Source organism: Tamandua tetradactyla, chromosome 17 (genome assembly GCF_023851605.1).
Source record: "Tamandua tetradactyla isolate mTamTet1 chromosome 17, mTamTet1.pri, whole genome shotgun sequence".
Taxonomy (NCBI): Eukaryota; Metazoa; Chordata; class Mammalia; order Pilosa; family Myrmecophagidae; genus Tamandua; species Tamandua tetradactyla.
Genome location: NC_135343.1, coordinates 37,756,502 through 37,769,251, shown reverse-complemented (window position 1 = coordinate 37,769,251; position 12,750 = coordinate 37,756,502). Strand labels below are relative to the sequence as shown.

The following is a 12,750-nucleotide window of genomic DNA, read 5'->3' as shown; positions in this document are numbered from 1 at the left end:
CATGTTGATATTTATAGCATTAGTACTTTTTAACCACTATAGTGAAATACATTAATTCATTCTCATCTTGATTAACATTTTAGTATTAATCAATGTTTTATGATTAACATACCACAATTTTGTTACTACAAATAATGCTGCCGTAAACATCCCTTTATGTCTTCATGGGGATAAAAACAAGAGTTTCTCCAGATTCTAGATTTAGCCCTTTTCATCCATAATTCCCAGAGAGAATTTAGTCCGAATGCTCTAAAACGGTCATTGTATGTAATGTGTCCTATGCAGTTAGAATAGTTTGCGTCAAGCCTGGATTTAAAGACTGATAGTCTGCTCCGAAGAGATTGTGGGCATCCTTTCCCAAATCTGAGTTCATTTGGGAGGCTTAAACCAGCCATGGTGGAGATTTTAAACTACAGAAATTGGCAAAAGTTGGAGATTTTAAACTATAGGAATTGGCAAAAGCTATAAATAAGGGCTTCCTTTCCACTCCAGCCTTCCAGCCTGTTATAAAACATCTGCCGGCAGGCCACTGATTTTAGCTATATACCATTCTTGGAAGAATTGAGAAAATAGTCACGAATCATTTTCTGTAGGGCTTACTTTTCTCATGTTGAGACTGTTCCCCACTTGAGAATGGCTGAATGTAGAAAGGGTGTGCTCATCTTCAGCTTTATTAGATAATGCCAAGTTATCTCCAATGTGGCTGCCCCAACTTTTATATCCACCAACTGTTTGTTCCCCTTTAATCTACATTCTCATCAATATTTAATATTTTCACACATCCATTGTTATCATTATTGATAAAATGATCATTTATTGACCATTTATGTTTCCTCTTTTAAACAATTTTTATTGTGGTAACAATATACAACATGACATTTCTCATTTTAGGCACTTTGGAGTGGTGCTGATCACATTCGCAGTGTTGTGCTCACATAAGCAGAACCCATTACTAAACCTTCGCCATCACCCCAAAGAGCAGCCCGTACCATTAAGTATTAATCTGCATTCCCCACTCCCACCCCAGTCCCTGGTAACCTGTAATCATTTTCCTGTCTCTATTAATTTGCACATTCTAGTTTTTTCATATAAGTAAGATGCAATATTTGTCCTTTTGTGCCTGGCTTATTTCACTCAACATGACGTCCCTAAGGCTCATCTGTGCTACAGCATGTTTCACAGTTTCATTTTTTAAAAATTTTATTGGAGAAGTTGAAGGTTTACAGAAAAAATCATGCATAAAATACACAGTTCCCATATATTAACACCTTTCATTAAATTAGTGTGGTACATTCGTTAGCATTGAGGAAACAACATTTGTATAATTGTTCTATTAACTATAGTCCGCGGTTTACATTAGGGTTCACCATTCGTGTTGTACAGTTCTATGTTTAAAATTTTTTTCTAGTTACATATATACAACCCCAAATTTCACCTTTTACCCACATTCAGACATATAATTCAGTGCTGTTAGTTAAATTCACAATGTTGTGCTACCTGCCACCATTCATTACCAAAACTTTGCAATCAACCCAAAAAAACCATGTACAATTTAAGCATTAACTTCATATTCCCTACCCCCACCCTGACCCCTCGTAACTTATATGGTATTCTAGTTTCTGATTCAATGAATTTGCTTATTCTATTTATTTCTTATGTATGAGAGAGATCATATAATATTTGTCTTTTTATGTCTGGTTTATTTCAAACAATGTGATATTTTCAAGGGTCATCCATGTTGTTGCTTGTAACAGAACTTCATTTTTTATGGCTAAATAAAATTCCATTGTATGTTGTATGTACCACATTTTGTTTCTCCATTCATCCATTACTGGACACTTGGGTTGATTCTGCCTTTTGGTTATTGTGAATAATACATCTGTGAATAATGCATGTATAGACAGTGATGTGCAAATATCTGTTTGAGTCCCTGTTTTCAATTCTTCAGAGTATATACCTGGAAGTGAGACTGCTGGGTCATATGGTAATTCTATACATAACTTTCTGAAGAACAACCAAACTGTTTTTCCCCGTGGCCGCATCATTTTACATTCCCACCAACAATGCATGAGTGTTCCAATTTCTCCACATCCTCTCAACACTCATTTTCCATTTTTTAAATCACCATTCTAGTGGGTGTGAGGTGGCATCTTATTGTGGTTTTGATTTGCATTTCCCTAATGGCTAGTGTTGTTGCGTATCTTTTCATATGCTTATTGGCCATTCCTATAGCTTCTTTCAAATGCGTTTCCTCTTCTACTCATTTTTCTGGTAGGTTTTATGTTTTTAAAAACGATGTTGGAGTTCTTTGTTAATTCTGGATATTAACCTTTTGTTGATTATATGGATCACATATTATCATTCCAAAGCCTTTAGCTTTAACTTCTTCATATTATATTTTATTTGTTTAATAGACGTTTAATTCTTAACATAATCAAAGTTAGTCACCTTTTTCTTTATGGTTTATGTGTCAGTTGTCTTGTTTCTTAACAATCAGGGTCTCAGCAGGAAACAGTATTCCATGCAAATGATTCAAGCAAAGCGATTTTAATGAAGAAACTTTTTTACAGAAATGTGACAAAAGTTGAGACACTGAACACCAACAGCAATGTGATGCTGTTACTGTCCCTAGACGTGAAGGGGCATGGGGAGGAAATGGTGATGTTGGAACCCAGTGAGTATTGGAGCCCTGAGAAGGGGCCACTTGGCTGGAGCTGTGCTTGTGGGGACCGACAGTGCCAGAACTGGGGCCCAAAGCAGGAAACATCAGGGGAAAAATACCCCAGCCTCTCTCTCCTCTGACCTACCTCACTCCTAATGCCTTCTATTGGCTGAACCCAGTTGGAAACCAGTTGGCAAGGAAGCTTGGATGAGGCAATCTCTAGAGGTCAGCATTTCAAGGCACAGAGGCAAGTGGAGAGTGAATCTCCAGAAGCAAACAATGATTAGCACACATTCCTTATCCTGAGACCATAATAACCATTTCCTACTACAAGTTTTGTTTTGCATATTTAGATTTTAATACACCTGAAATGTATTTTGGGGGTAAATATTACGAACTTAATTTTATGTTATTTTTCATGCCTATGATCAGATGACCCTGAGCCATTTATTGAATAGTCCATTCTTTCCCTGCTGATCTGTAATCTCACTTTGATTTTCCATACATATGTAGGTTTATTTCTGCACTCTCAATTCTGTTCTATTTCTCTATCCCTATGCCAATACCACTCTGTTTTAATTAGTAGAGCTTTATAATAAACCTTACTATCTGACAGGACACTCCCCCCCATTTTGTTCTTTAAATTATTACAGCTGTTCTTGGTCATTTACTATAATCCACATGAATTTTAGGATATTTTCCAAGTTCCATGAAACAAAAAAAAGCTTTGGGATTTAAATTGGAGTTGCATTTAATTTATGGACGACTTTGGGGAGAACTGATGTTTATATAGTGTTAAGTATTCTTGTCCATTAGATGGTATGGCTCTCTATTAATTCTGATCTTTTCATCTGATGAGCTTTTGGAAAGACATTTATTTTCTCACTCCTTTTTTGGCTGTAATGTGAAAATAGTGATTCTGTGGTCTCATCCTTATAGCTGTTAATTTTTATCACTAAAACTGCAGGCATGATATCTAACAGTTCTAAAGTGGTAACAAATCAGAATAGATTAAAAATGAACACCTGATTAATTTTAAAACACCCACCTTTTTTCTTTGGTAACTTGGGCTTTAATTTCTTAAAGGAGGTTAAACAGAAATATAAATGGAGTTGAAATTAGTAATATTACTCCCATAAAAGCTGTTTATCTTCAGGTCCGGTATTGTATTGTGCTGCTCCCTGTGCAACAAAGCAAAATGAATCGTTGCTGTAGTTATCACGAGGGAATCTGGCACTTTATATGTGAGATCTTTGGTTTGCTGTGACTCTTTTGGAGTATGCTTTATTTTAAAACACTCATCTTTAGGGACAATTAAATACATGCATTGTTTGAGCAAATTCAAGATAGTAGAGGGTACATGTATTTGTAAAAGAACAGAATGGCAGTGGGAGTCTACATATAGATGATATTCTCGTGGTATTTGCTGCCATCCACTCTCCTTTCTAAATTTGGTGTTACACATTCAACTTCTGTTTTTAAAAAGGGAAGTTGCATATAGATCATTTTAAGAGACTCCTTAAAACCAGTTTCTCTGATAATTGCCCATTTAAGGAGTTTCATCATAACCCAAAAAAACACTTCTCTAAGCAAATAGTTTGAAACAAATATTAGTTAGCAAAATTAAATATTTTGGCATTTAAAGCATGCTTTAAAAGACAATTGATTGGTTACACAAGCGTATCTAAAGTGGTGGTGGTGTTTATCTGAGATGTTTGCTTTAGTTTTTTCCTACTTGACTTCACTCTGTACCTTTCTGATATTTTAAATATAAATTATATGAAAGTGATTTCATTTTAAAAAATGAGGACTACTATTAGATAGTTGGATAATTTTGGAAAATTCCTGTTGATTCTGACAACCGGCCTTTTAAAAGAGTTCTATAGCACTGACTAAAAGATAAGGAAAATTCTACTCTCTTACATTTAACCATATCCTCTATCCACATTTTTATTTTCTAGTGCTATGTAATAGCCTGGATTTAGAGGCATTTCCTGGGCTTTATGCACATTTTAAAGCATTGACTTTTTTTTTAACTTCTGAAAGTAAAATTTTTGTAATTGGAATTCATAAAAAAGGCTTAAATATATTACTTACATTACAAAATCACCAAGCTTCTCTTAAAAGTTCTCTTTACTCCTTTAAAAGTACACAATCCTAAATAGTTTCTATACTAGATATGAGAATGTGTGGCAGAAAATTGAATTTAGCCTCACCAGTCACATAAACTTGCTTGATTTTTGAGACATAAAAGACATCTTTTTTAGAATAGTACTTTTGGGAGAAATTTTTTCCCATCATCATTTTGAAAACTTTGTGGGAATTAATATTGGTTGATGACATTCACGTGTTTGATTATTGGCATATGTTTGTATTCCACGACCAAGAGGGGTTGAGTTGTCAGCAATTAATGGTCATTTGACTCATTAGATATCCGCCTGAAAATTTGGATAGGTAAATCGAGTTTTAAAAATATTAACTTATCTCTAGATTGACAGCCAAAGCTTGCTCTTTGGTTTTCTCCAGTTGATATCAGACTTCTTTACCCACAAATATCAACTCCTGCTGTGTTTCTAAAATAATTTAACTGAGAATTTTAATTCTTAAAGTAAGTAGGAAGAGGAAATCTTCATTAAATAAGTCAGAATGGTGGAATTATGACAATAATTTGGTGTTTTATCTGTAAGGCTGTATAGCCTCTTAATGCTGTGTTACACTGTGAGTGTCCACGAGTTCTTTTAACTACGTTAAACTCAAATAGCATCTTTTAGAAAGCTAAAAAGCAGTTATAATTTCAATAATATATCACTAACTGTGATCCCTCTAATTATGAAGGTTCCAAAATACAATGTACGTGTATGGTTATTTAAACGCTTTGCATGCAGACATACACACTGCAGTGAGGAGGTAGTAAGAGGAAAACTTTAGCAGGAAAGATTAACCCCTTAAGTTTATGAAGCTGGTTTAAGCTCTTTGGCATTCACTAATTCATTTCATTCATTTATTTAGTGATTATTTACTGAATGCCTACTGTATGTCAGATATTGTTTTAGAGAATTGAGAATGTGCTATACAAGAGCAACAGTTTGTTTTTTTTTTTTTTTTGACATGGGCAGGCACCAGGAACTGAACCCGGGTCTCCAGCCTGGCAGGCAAGAACTCTGCCACTGCGCCACCATTGCCCGCCCAAGAATGACAGTTTTATAAACTGTTTTGGATATGAGTGAGGGGCTGGAGGACATGAGTTTTATTTCTTTTTTGTTCTGGTGGTTATGGGTTGCTAATTCTGCAGGTTATAATGCAGAACTAACAAGGCTAAGGACAAACAGGACCTGAGCTCTCTGTGTAAAAAGACAGACTTGTTATTCTGTGACTCTAGGAAAGAGGTGTGGAAGCAGAATGGTGCCCAAATTGTGGCACAGCACTCCCCTCCTCTTGGTCTCTACATGTTGACTCTACATTTCCTGGCCATAAACCTCACTCCCTTCTTGAGGAATTCATACTCTTTTTGAGACGCTCGACTCTCCTGGCTTCTATAGAAAAGTCTCAGTGAATGTTAGAAATCATGCTCCTCCAGACCTTCTTTCTCCCTGGGAATCAGCTTGGTGAGATGAAGAGTTCAATTGGCAAGTCCAGCTCTGAGCCTCTGTTTACTCATCTGTGGGGTGTGGGCAGTAGTATCTGCCCTGCCAGTGACTCAGAGAAGGGGTTAAGAAGAGCAAACAAGTTAATCCATATAAAGGTGCCCTGGAAATTGTACCACTCCTATACACACATTGGAGGAGGGCTGGGGGGTGGGTTATTACACACTTCACAGCTGGGGTGACTTGAACCATGAGGGATGACAAGTCCAGGAGAATATGGATGGGTCTGCTCAAATCCATCTTCTAAACAGGAAAAATAATTCAAAGAACAAATCCTGTTGAACAGAGCACATTATCATTATTTGTATTTCTAGGCCTTTCTTTTAAAAATGCATGACTATGAACTTGGTTTTCCAAGTGAGCTAAGCACTGAGCAGGTTTCAGATCACTTACATTTTTCTCATTTGGTCCCTAAAACTGTTCTATGGGGATAGTCAAATTGTTGTAATTGTCTTTTCATGGACTCCCAGCTCTGGGAAGGAACTTTAGAAAACTTCAAGTCCAAGCTCCCCCTCTCCAGGGTGCACAAACAGACTCAGCAAAGTCCAGAGTCTGAGTCATTTTTACTGCTGGCTATGGCTGAGGGTTAAAACTTGAAATCTCCTGACTCAAAATGCCCTACACTTTTTCTACTAGGACCTGCTGCCAATCCTAAATCAGTTACATAGCAGATTAAGAAGCTACAAATTCAGAGCTTAATCATAGTTAAGTGATTTATTTGTACAAGGCATCCAAACTCCTGGTCCAGCACTCTTTCTCTCACCGAGTTGATTCCCAGGGAGAAAGAAGGTCTGCAGGCTGTGATATTTCTAACATTCATTAAGATTTTCCATGGAAGCCAGAAGTGCTGAGTTCTCGAGACAAGTGTAAACTCTTCATGAAGGGAGAATGATTTAGGAACAGGAAATGCAGAGACCAACACGTGGGGAGGGGGGTGCTGAGCCTGGACCTGGGGAGGAGAAGGATGTTCCTGAGAAGCAGCTCAGTAGGGTGTGCCCCCCAAGAGGACAACACTGGGGTTTCCAGGCCTCAGCAAAGGCCCACGTGGGGGAGCTGAGGAGAGGGGAAGCAAAAGCGGAAGTCTCTGAGGAGGGCTGCTCCAAAGACAGACCTCAGAAGTTATTTGAGAATTTTAACAGAAAATAGTGGCAAATGGAATAGAAAAGAAGCAAATGTCCAATAGAAGCCATCTCCTCTAATAATCATTATAAGGGATTAATCAGAATTGCTAGGAGAAAAAAAGTGGTTTAAAAACCTTTTCTTCACATATTGTCATTAATATTTTGCTCCAAGCTAGGACTTAAATATTTTCAAAATTTTAGAAGAGAAAAAGGTATATATCTCTAACAAAAGAATGAAATCTCTCACGTAACATAAGGTGGAGTCACGGCAAAGCAGTCCAGTAACAACATGGGAAGCTTTGCAAAAGGAGCCCTTCACTGGAGTTCAAGTTCTGCGTGTGTGAAGTGTGACTCCAGGGAGGAGAAGGGAAAAAAAATCTGACCAAAAAAAGTGGAAGAAAGCATGGAGACACTAATGCAAAATGTGAAGAATAGGGAAAACTGAGGGGGGTGTTGGGGAGGTGTATGTGAACTCGACTTTCTGCATGATTTTTCTGTAAACCTACAGCAACTCCAATAAAAAAAAAAGTAAGCATAAAAAAAGAGAAGGGGGTGGTGCAACGATGGAATGGTTCATTGACAGAATTCTCACCTGCCATGCTGTAGACCGGGGTTCGATTCCTGGTGCCTGCCCATGCGGAAAAAAGAAGAGAAGAGATGGAGAGAAGTTTACAGAAGTAAATGAATTACTTGTTCTTTAGTGTAATAAAGGTTTAAACGCCTTGTGTTTATATTTGTGAGTTTACTTCGTTTTCTAAATCATGGGTGGTATCTTGTATCAACTCCTCAATAATCAGGTGATATGGCTTCTAGAACTTTATTTTGAAGACATTCTAAGTTATCACGGATTTCAAAAATTCACATTCAGTTTAGGATCTCATTTCTGATGGAAAGATTATTTATCCTGGTCATCTGTATACAATTTAATAACTGAAATGTTTCCCTTTTTGGAACATAAAATCAACGTAACCTATATTTGCAAGGAAAAGTTAGACGATTATTACCAGTACTCACACGGAAACTTAAAGATGAAATACATAATAAAGGGGCAAAGAAATTTAATTGAAGTTCAAAAAATGTTTTAAAGTCTTTGTTTCTCGGTTTATATAACCATCTTGTCCCTGTGTTATTTCTTTGGTGTATGCTAATTAAGTGCTAAAAGCGGCCTTCACTTAGTGCTGTAGTTTACTAGCCTGCAAGATGTGAGGGCAAAAGAGAGGCAGTGAAGTGTAAACTAGCAACCAGAACCACAGCGTAATGCTGAGAAGTAAATACCTCTCTGAAATTAAACTCAGGAGTATTTTTTTTAGTTACTATCTACAATATTTTTATTTATAATTTTAAATTTTAAAAATGTGTCTACAATGACAAAATCAATATTTATTTTCTTTCTAAACAGACATGTTACTAATAGTTAATGGTGGATGACTGGTCCAATTTCTTATAACTGTTCTAAAGTTATGTTATGGGAAATTGAGAGAGAGAAACTGGAAATTCTGAATGAGGCCCTGGGCGTAAGATTATTTTAAATACCTTAAAGAGTGAAAAGCAAACTGACATACTCACTAAGCACTTCTTGTTCATTTGCCAGGGATAAATAATTTTTTAAAATTATGCCCACTTCAAACCAAAAGGTTTTGACTTCAAAAGTGCAGAGAGGGCCTGGGCTTCTGGTGGTGAGGCAGGATCCCTGCACTGGCCCGTGAGTGACTCTGCCTCAGGGGAAGGGTTAACCACCTGGTGTTGGACTGGATCAGCAGCTGTTGAAGCTGCCACTCCAGGCTGTGATTTCTTGGTCAAAAATCGGAACGTGGGGGGAGGAGGGAGTTGTATGTAAAGTGTGCACAAGAGGTTATAGCTTTCAAAAATGTAAGAAAGAGGTGAAAACAATTTCAAACCAAAACTCTCCTAAGAAGCTGAAACTTTACTGAGCGCAAACAGAAAACATGCTTTAGCAGATTCATGTGTCCACTCTGGAGACACAAAAAATTGTGCTTTTGTTCTTGGTTCTTCTGAACTGGATCTGGCATTTAGTAATTCACTTGCTAAAAAATATCTGGAGTGTCACAAAAATTCTGACAGTCTAACTCTCTGCTAACTTCAATCATGAATAATATTTAAAATTCATTTTAAATGCAACAGAGCTAATGTCTCTGGCTTCGTCTACAGATATCACAGGAAGAGATTATTGCAGCTTCTATTTCAATGGCTTTTCCTTCAAGTGAGTGCTGAAAGTAGGTAAGCTGGTGGTTAGGAAACTGTTAGTAGGTAGTGTCGTGTCTAAAAAACAGAACTCTGAAAATGAAAAATATCTTGGCTTCATGGCAAAATGTTTGAATATTATGCCACCCGGGCACAAATTTTGGGAGAAAAAAAGAACACCCACAAATAGTTTTTAGAATTGGCTGTAATTAAAGACATATCTGTATAAGATTTTAATTATACTGAAGGTCCTCTTCCATTCCCCTTAAATAAAGATAAAACAGCAAACAGTCTCCTCTACCAACATTTGAGCCCACGTTTAATATCGGTAAGATCATCAGTTTGATTGATAACAAATCATTACAGAACATCTTGACTAGGTCTACGCTTGTCTTGATGTTAAGGACTTATAATCACCTTTATGTTTGGTCTTAAAGCTTTATTACCCTTAAATACAACTAGTATAGTGGAGCATTAAAAGACCAAGTGATCTGAGATGATATTGATTGGGGTGGCAGCCAAAATTTTAAGGTGTCCAAATTACTTTTTATGTCTTTACACTGAAAGTGCACGTCATTTTAAAAATACCATTCATTTTCCCGTAGAGCTGTCTCTGGCCTCTTATGCTGGTGCTCTTAACATCGCACCCTTTAAGGACGCACACCTCTCCTCTTCCAACTAGTATAAATTTCCCAGGTAAATGTAAGTAGTTTAGAGCATAAGCTTTCTTAAGGAGAGGGAAAAGGCTATCAACATGAACCTTCTGAACAGACGATGGCAGTTCTGACCCTCCTGTGTCTCTAAGCCTGGCTTCCCTACCTGGTGGGCCCTAGAGGGCGGGCGGCGGGCTGTCGGGTCTGCACCGCGGCGCAGGCTGCCTTGAAGGATACAGCCCGGTTCCGTCGTGCTCCGAAAGTACTGCTGTCTTGGTGACCCATTTCGAGTGTTGGGCTGTGACTAACGTCCTCATGAGGCTTTTTCTGTACCCGGGTCCAGCTGGGACCCCCTCCTGCCATTTGGACATTTCTGTAGGCCACGGGTGCGCCCCAGACGGGTGCATCCCGGGAGTGTCCCTGCCGCGGACGCTGCCCCTCCCGCCCTCCCGGGACCCCTGCTTCGAGTCCCCGGCGGGCAGCGTGGACCCAAGCCCCTCGGGGCTGGGTATTTGCCCCTCGCTCCTGCAGGGACCCTGCGTGCCCCGCTGACCGGCCCCAAGTTGCCGAATAGCTCAGATGCTTGTCATATTTGCGGTCGCGCGACTTAGCGGGCTGTGCGCGCGCCTCACTCGCCGCCGCCTTTGTCGCCAGCAGCTTCGACATTTGCCTGAGTTTTTTCTAGAGTGTGCGGAGATTACTGGTAATAGTTCTGTGCCTCAGACCAGAGTATCTTTTTCTCTCCTCGCCTCTGTAAGCCATTCCTTACGAGAAAATAAAGGGCGCGCCGGCCGGGGAGGGAGCTGGGGGGCGGCGCTGCTCCCCGGCGCTTCGCGTGCTCCGCCTGCTCCTTCCTGCTCCCGGGGCGGCCGCGGCCCTGCTCGGCATTTATCGCGCCTCCCGGGACCGCCGGGGGAGGGGGCGGGGCGGGGCCGGCGGGGGCGGGGCCTGCAGGCCCAGGGCCGGCGCTCGCGGCAGGCTCGCTCGCCGCACGTCACTCCTGCACGGCGAGTGCTGGAGCACGAGCTGCCGCTCGCTCCGTCAGGGCGCCCCCTCCGCCCGCCTCCCGCTTCCTCCTCCGCTGCCAGCCGCCGCCGCCGCCGCCTCCTCCACCATTGTATAATGCTCCGAGCGCGCAGGCGGAGGACTGCGGAGTCTTAGCCCGGGTCTCCGCTCCCGCCCCGCTCCCCGGCGCCACCCTCGGGCCCCCGGAGCGGGGGACTCCGCATGGGGCGGTTGTAGCTTGAGGAGAGGGCGGAAACCCCTCCTGATGCGTTAGTTCCCAGGTGGAGCTGCATGTGGTAAGTTCTCCCCGCGCCGGGCTGGAGGGGTCCTCGGGAGCGCGGGGCTCCGGGTGGCTGGGGGTGGCGCCGGGACCCGGCCGGGGCGGGGGAGGGCGGAGGAGCTGCCGGCTGCCGGGAGGGTCGCGGGCGCCTCCGCGGGAGGGACCTGGGCCGGGAGCAGGTTCGCGGAAGATCGCTCTCGCCACCGCTGCCCCGCCCCGCGCCCTTGGACCCCCGGGCCCGAGGGCCGGGCGCCCACCGTGTCCGCGGGCAGGTCTGCTGGGGGAAGGGCGGAGGACGGGCAGTCCCGGCCCGGGTCGGGAGGGGGTCGGGAGCCGGCGAGAGCCGAGCGGTCGGGCGGAGGGAGGTGCGAGCTGTCGCCCTTCACCGCCGGGATGTGTGTGCGTGTGGTGGCAGTTCTGTTGTTGTGAACGTCGGAGACTTTTTTTTAAGGTCTGGATTTCTGGCGTGAAGGCTGCTTCACTTTCGAGGTCCGTGGCAGGGTTTGCATCCAACTTGCTACGAAGCGTGTTTTAGTGAGTTACCCGGTGGTGTTGGTTTAAAAGCACCCCTCTCCACCACCTATCCCCTTTTGGTCCATCCCTTTATTTCCCCCTGAGCGCCCAAGTAAATTTATTTTGGAAATATTCTGTACATTAAACTTCATGTCTCTTCGGTTTTTAAATTCCAAATCTACAAGTCATTTTCGTGCTGACTGCCTCTGACTAAAAGGGAGGGGGCTGAGGGGCGCCAGCTGTCCCAAGTTCTGGACTTTGTACCATTAAGCCAAGGGGTGCCGTCGCAGGGCCCTGGCATTGAGAGAAAATTGTTCTTTCTTATTTTTTTTCTTGGCATTGATATAGTTACTTTACCTTTAGCCGAAGTAGTAATAGATTGAGATGGGAGTAGACCTCATAGTTAGAGGTTTAAAGTTTCACACAAAGATCAGATGTAGTTTATGTTAGAATAACTTTTGCTTGCAAGCTTTGGGTAGTTTCGGGTATTTTAGGGTGTAGAAAGTAAGTTTTCATAGGCACAGAATTGGGAGGGGCCATCAACAGGGGGAGACATCCAGGCTCAGACTGTAGCAGTTTTTATTTGAATAGAATTGGGCAGCTCCAGTTGGACCTAAGGAGAATAGTAAATGTTTTCAAGCTTCGTTCTTGAAACTTGCTTTTTTGATTT

General features: G+C 41.5%; 1 protein-coding gene across 4 annotated transcripts in view; it reads left to right on the top strand.

The window, feature by feature from the left end:
- SERTAD2 (SERTA domain containing 2) overlaps nt 1-12,750 on the top strand; it is a 152,362-nt gene that overhangs the window by 119,264 nt on the left and 20,348 nt on the right. Inside the window, exon 1 of one of the 4 annotated variants that reach the window (XM_077134397.1) lies at nt 11,295-11,583. The exons of the other annotated variants lie outside the window; for them this stretch is intronic. The gene's annotated coding sequence lies outside the window, so the exon portion shown is untranslated. Of the gene's footprint in view, nt 1-11,294; nt 11,584-12,750 lie in introns of those variants that run through there. 4 annotated transcript variants of the gene reach the window in all.